The 5,966-nt window shown below is 42.5% G+C and overlaps 7 non-coding genes across 7 annotated transcripts; all 7 read left to right on the top strand.

The window, feature by feature from the left end:
* The first annotated feature begins 1,133 nt into the window (after positions 1 to 1,133).
* On the top strand, positions 1,134 to 1,207 carry trnat-agu (transfer RNA threonine (anticodon AGU)). The gene has a single exon. It is a non-coding gene; the product is annotated as a tRNA-Thr (tRNA).
* A 1,234-nt stretch (positions 1,208 to 2,441) lies between these two features.
* Positions 2,442 to 2,532, top strand: trnar-ucu (transfer RNA arginine (anticodon UCU)). Its single transcript is given in 2 exon segments — positions 2,442 to 2,478; positions 2,497 to 2,532. It is a non-coding gene; the product is annotated as a tRNA-Arg (tRNA).
* Positions 2,533 to 2,950: 418 nt separating this feature from the next.
* Positions 2,951 to 3,024, top strand: trnan-guu (transfer RNA asparagine (anticodon GUU)). The gene has a single exon. It is a non-coding gene; the product is annotated as a tRNA-Asn (tRNA).
* An 86-nt stretch (positions 3,025 to 3,110) lies between these two features.
* trnat-agu (transfer RNA threonine (anticodon AGU)) lies at positions 3,111 to 3,184 on the top strand. Its single transcript has one exon. It is a non-coding gene; the product is annotated as a tRNA-Thr (tRNA).
* Positions 3,185 to 4,422: 1,238 nt separating this feature from the next.
* Positions 4,423 to 4,513, top strand: trnar-ucu (transfer RNA arginine (anticodon UCU)). The gene is given in 2 exon segments: positions 4,423 to 4,459; positions 4,478 to 4,513. It is a non-coding gene; the product is annotated as a tRNA-Arg (tRNA).
* Positions 4,514 to 4,931: 418 nt separating this feature from the next.
* Positions 4,932 to 5,005, top strand: trnan-guu (transfer RNA asparagine (anticodon GUU)). The gene has a single exon. It is a non-coding gene; the product is annotated as a tRNA-Asn (tRNA).
* An 86-nt stretch (positions 5,006 to 5,091) lies between these two features.
* trnat-agu (transfer RNA threonine (anticodon AGU)) lies at positions 5,092 to 5,165 on the top strand. Its single transcript has one exon. It is a non-coding gene; the product is annotated as a tRNA-Thr (tRNA).
* The last annotated feature ends 801 nt before the right edge of the window (positions 5,166 to 5,966 follow it).

Genomic DNA, 5,966 nt, shown 5'->3' with positions numbered 1-5,966 from the left:
GCATTGACCAGCGCAAAACATACCCTGAACAGCTTTCACTCAGGGCATACACTCTATAGCCATATTTGTCAGGTTTATTCGGAGAGTAACATTTTAGTGAAGATCTCCCCTTGAAAGCTATTGTCATTTCATCTAAAGAAAGCTCCTTGATTGGACTGTAAACTGCTGCAAATTTGGGAATAATCAAATCTATTATTGGGCGCACTTTGAACAGTTTATCGTGCCCGGGCTCGCCTGTTCTCACATAATCATTATTGTTGACAAAATGAAAGAATGAAAGAATGATTTCAAATCTGTTTCTTGACATTACATTTCCAAATCCAGGCGTTTGTGTAAGCCAAAATGTTCCCCAGTAATCCTCGATTTCAGGTTTCTCAACAAGGCCCATGGAGAGATGCAAAGCAAAGAAAGCTTTCATTTCGGTGACTGATACATCATACCACTCAAGAAATCTTGAATGTGGCTTCAGAATCATAGGTGCCATACACTGATGTGCATATCTATTTGTCTCATCAGTAATGAAAGTCCAAAACTGATCGGTCAGAAAGAGTGACAGAATATCAAATGGATTAGCATCCGTCAGATCCATCTCTCCTGTGTAGCCAACTGGGTCTTCAAAAGGTTTGATCCATGCCTCAAATACCTCGACCTCTCTCAGCATGTCCCAGCTCTCATCCACCTGGCAAGTTTTACTGCAGCCACTGGTTCCACTGGTTCCACGCCTCCGTCTGTCCTTTGCACCTGTCCGTTGTTTCGAAGTCCCTTCATCTCCACTTGGAAATCCATCGTCACTCTCGGGGAGATAATTTCCTTCAGAGTCAGAATCTGCTGTAAATTGCATGCCACGTGTACTTCCTCCAGCCATTTTTTTCCTTACCGGATCTGCCCTAGATCATACCTGGCTAATAAGAGGAAGTTGCACCGAACCGACCAATGACTGAAGTGATTCATTTTCTACTATTATTTCATAAATTTCCTTGTACGGTAAAGTCGCATTTCTGCGACTTTGGCGCTTAAAGGGTTAACCGGGAGGTTGGTGGTTCGAGCCCACCCAGGGACGATTGGAAGAGGTATAGCAGGCAAAATCTATGAGGTAACATTGGTCACTGAATATCTAGCTGAAACAGGTTAGAGGCGCTGTGGCTTAGATGGTCAAAGTGCCTGTCTAGTAAACAGGAGATCCTGGGTTCAAATCCCAGCAGTGCCTTCATGATAGCCTTTCAAGCAAATCAGTTGTTTACATGTACAGAAAAACTTATCACCCGAAAGAGCTCTTTTACATTTTTTAATTAGAGATTGAAAAGTATCCCTGAATAAACAGAGTAAATGCACTCTTTTCACTCCTTGTTTCTCAGTTTGATGGTAAGGATTGATTGATTGATGTAGACCGTTTTTGGATGACTGTTTTGCTTTTGTGAAAAAGGGGAATCAGACAAAAGTTGCAAAGGCATTCAAAGGCTGTGAGTTCGAGACCCACCAGAGTCACTGTTGTAACCCCTGTTATCTACATTGGTAAATAGGAAAGCCTGCTTGTGTTATTAACTGATGAAAGGAACTGCTAAATTTGGTTCAATTACCACAGAATCCCAGTGTGCTATAGGCTGGCCACTGCTTGGTAGGAGTTTCCCGTACGTGAGTGACTGTTCCTTCCTTCCTTCACGTCCCGCTCAACCTCGTCTTCTTCTAAAGAGTTTGGCGCTGTCCTCAGAAGCTTTGGTCTTACTCAGCACCTGAGTGGCCCCACCAAGGGCAAAGGGCACACTCTGGACCTGCTAATGACAAAGCGGGTTAATATTTCAAATTACAGTGTGGTAAATGTTACTTGGTTTCTGTATTTCTCCAGGTGCAATGAGTTTGCAGTCTTCTTTGCAAGACTCAGTTCAGAACATTAAAAATACCATTATTTGCAGATAACAAGCACGCAGCCAGCTAGACAACTGGAGTTAACCCATTTTGCATTTGTGGCTGACAAAACTTTCCAAGAGATCACCACAAGTCTGAGTTCCACTACATGCTGCCTTTATGCATTGCCTGCTAGATTTTTAAAGTCTATGGTGAGCAGTCTGTTGGCTCCAATCAATCAAAAAGTCAACATGTTGCTTGGATCTGGAATTTTCCCAAGATCCTTAAAACTGCAGTCATTAAGCCTGTCTTAAAGAAGAGCAGTCTTGATGCCACAGTGCTAAATAATTACCGGCCCATCTCAAACCTACTACTACTCAGTTGTCCATTCAAGCATGCAAATCATTTACAACGACAGAAAATGCGCTGCTGTTACAAATTGGAATAAGATGGAAAAGTATCCCTGCACACACAGATTAACTGCACTCTTTTCACTTTTTGATTCTCAGTTTGTTGGCAAGGAATGACTGATGTGGACCCATTTTGGATGAAAACCGTGTTTTGTGTTTGTGGAAATGAGCATCATGTAAGGATGTATGGGCTCTGTGGCGCAATGGATAGTGCATTGGACTTCTAGGCATAATTTGCAAGGGCATTCAAAGGTTGTGGGTTCGAGTCCCACCAGAGTCGCTAATGGTGAGAGAACATACTAGTTTTTTTACAATGGAAAATCTGCTCGCTTTACTATCTGATGAAAGGCACTGCTCAACGAGGTTCAATTGCCAAGTGTGCTTGAAAAAGTAAGCAAATACATCGGCATTATGTCAAATAACATTATCTTGCAATTTTTCCTCAATATCCAGATTAACTGCAGGATATTGAGTGCGCAATAAATTGGCGAGAGTCGATTGATTGAAAGACTTCCAGTTTTTTATAGCTACATTGGTACAGGGGATTTAGCTCAAAGGTAGAAAGATTGATGCCCTCGCTCTCCATTAAACACAGTTGATTGGACAGGGGCTGAACTTTCGAATGTTGCTGGCTCGCTTTAAAAAAAAAAGATATTGCGGCTTGTCGACTCGCAAATATTTTATTGAGTGGGCTGTTTGTCCCTGTGGCGCAATTGGCCAGCGCGCTCGGCTGTTAACCGGGAGGTTGGTGGTTCGAGCCCACCCAGGGACGATTGGAAGAGGTACAGCAGGCAAAATCTATGAGGTAATATTGGTCACTGAATATCTAGCTGAAACAGGTTGGAGTAGCATTTGAGAGGCGCTGTGGCTTAGATGGTCAAAGTGCCTGTCTAGTAAACAGGAGATCCTGGGTTCAAATCCCAGCAGTGCCTTCACGATAGCCTTTCAAGCAAATCAGTTGTTTACATGTACAGAAAAACTTATCACCCGAAAGAGCTCTTTTACATTTTTTAATTAGAGATTGAAAAGTATCCCTGAATAAACAGAGTAAATGCACTCTTTTCACTCCTTGTTTCTCAGTTTGATGGTAAGGATTGATTGATTGATGTAGACCGTTTTTGGATGACTGTTTTGCTTTTGTGAAAAAGGGGAATCAGACAAAAGTTGCAAAGGCATTCAAAGGCTGTGAGTTCGAGACCCACCAGAGTCACTGTTGTAACCCCTGTTATCTACATTGGTAAATAGGAAAGCCTGCTTGTGTTATTAACTGATGAAAGGAACTGCTAAATTTGGTTCAATTACCACAGAATCCCAGTGTGCTATAGGCTGGCCACTGCTTGGTAGGAGTTTCCCGTACGTGAGTGACTGTTCCTTCCTTCCTTCACGTCCCGCTCAACCTCGTCTTCTTCTAAAGAGTTTGGCGCTGTCCTCAGAAGCTTTGGTCTTACTCAGCACCTGAGTGGCCCCACCAAGGGCAAAGGGCACACTCTGGACCTGCTAATGACAAAGCGGGTTAATATTTCAAATTACAGTGTGGTAAATGTTACTTTGATGGTTTCTGTATTTCTCCAGGTGCAATGAGTTTGCAGTCTTCTTTGCAAGACTCAGTTCAGAACATTAAAAATACCATTATTTGCAGATAACAAGCACGCAGCCAGCTAGACAACTGGAGTTAACCCATTTTGCATTTGTGGCTGACAAAACTTTCCAAGAGATCACCACAAGTCTGAGTTCCACTACATGCTGCCTTTATGCATTGCCTACTAGATTTTTAAAGTCTATGGTGAGCAGTCTGTTGGCTCCAATCAATCAAAAAGTCAACATGTTGCTTGGATCTGGAATTTTCCCAAGATCCTTAAAACTGCAGTCATTAAGCCTGTCTTAAAGAAGAGCAGTCTTGATGCCACAGTGCTAAATAATTACCGGCCCATCTCAAACCTACTACTACTCAGTTGTCCATTCAAGCATGCAAATCATTTACAACGACAGAAAATGCGCTGCTGTTACAAATTGGAATAAGATGGAAAAGTATCCCTGCACACACAGATTAACTGCACTCTTTTCACTTTTTGATTCTCAGTTTGTTGGCAAGGAATGACTGATGTGGACCCATTTTGGATGAAAACCGTGTTTTGCGTTTGTGGAAATGAGCATCATGGAAGGATGTATGGGCTCTGTGGCGCAATGGATAGTGCATTGGACTTCTAGGCGTAATTTGCAAGGGCATTCAAAGGTTGTGGGTTCGAGTCCCACCAGAGTCGCTAATGGTGAGAGAACATACTAGTTTTTTTACAATGGAAAATCTGCTCGCTTTACTCTCTGATGAAAGGCACTGCTGAACGAGGTTCAATTGCCAAGTGTGCTTGAAAAAGTAAGCAAATACATCGGCATTATGTCAAATAACATTATCTTGCAATTTTTCCTCAATATCCAGATTAACTGCAGGATATTGAGTGCGCAATAAATTGGCGAGAGTCGATTGATTGAAAGACTTCCAGTTTTTTATAGCTACATTGGTACAGGGGATTTAGCTCAAAGGTAGAAAGATTGATGCCCTCGCTCTCCATTAAACACAGTTGATTGGACAGGGGCTGAACTTTCGAATGTTGCTGGCTCGCTTTAAAAAAAAAAGATATTGCGGCTTGTCGACTCGCAAATATTTTATTGAGTGGGCTGTTTGTCTCTGTGGCGCAATTGGCCAGCGCGCTCGGCTGTTAACCGGGAGGTTGGTGGTTCGAGCCCACCCAGGGACGATTGGAAGAGGTACAGCAGGCAAAATCTATGAGGTAATATTGGTCACTGAATATCTAGCTGAAACAGGTTGGAGTAGCATTTGAGAGGCGCTGTGGCTTAGATGGTCAAAGTGCCTGTCTAGTAAACAGGAGATCCTGGGTTCAAATCCCAGCAGTGTCTTCACGATAGCCTTTCAAGCAAATCAGTTGTTTACATGTACAGAAAAACCTATCACCCGAAAGAGCTCTTTTACATTTTTTAATTAGAGATTGAAAAGTATCCCTGAATAAACAGAGTAAATGCACTCTTTTCACTCCTTGTTTCTCAGTTTGATGGTAAGGATTGATTGATTGATGTAGACCGTTTTTGGATGACTGTTTTGCTTTTGTGAAAAAGGGGAATCAGACAAAAGTTGCAAAGGCATTCAAAGGCTGTGAGTTCGAGACCCACCAGAGTCACTGTTGTAACCCCTGTTATCTACATTGGTAAATAGGAAAGCCTGCTTGTGTTATTAACTGATGAAAGGAACTGCTAAATTTGGTTCAATTACCACAGAATCCCAGTGTGCTATAGGCTGACCACTGCTTGGTAGGAGTTTCCCGTACGTGAGTGACTGTTCCTTCCTTCCTTCACGTCCCGCTCAACCTCGTCTTCTTCTAAAGAGTTTGGCGCTGTCCTCAGAAGCTTTGGTCTTACTCAGCACCTGAGTGGCCCCACCAAGGGCAAAGGGCACACTCTGGACCTGCTAATGACAAAGCGGGTTAATATTTCAAATTACAGTGTGGTAAATGTTACTTTGATGGTTTCTGTATTTCTCCAGGTGCAATGAGTTTGCAGTCTTCTTTGCAAGACTCAGTTCAGAACATTAAAAATACCATTATTTGCAGATAACAAGCACGCAGCCAGCTAGACAACTGGAGTTAACCCATTTTGCATTTGTGGCTGACAAAACTTTCCAAGAGATCACCACAAGTCTGAGTT

Source organism: Eucyclogobius newberryi, unplaced genomic scaffold, assembly GCF_026437365.1.
Source record: "Eucyclogobius newberryi isolate DKJ021-1_F unplaced genomic scaffold, fEucNew1.0.hap1 SCAF_103, whole genome shotgun sequence".
Taxonomy (NCBI): Eukaryota; Metazoa; Chordata; class Actinopteri; order Gobiiformes; family Gobiidae; genus Eucyclogobius; species Eucyclogobius newberryi.
The sequence above is the reverse complement of the archived record's forward strand: the minus strand, read 5'-3'. Positions and strand labels throughout refer to the sequence as shown.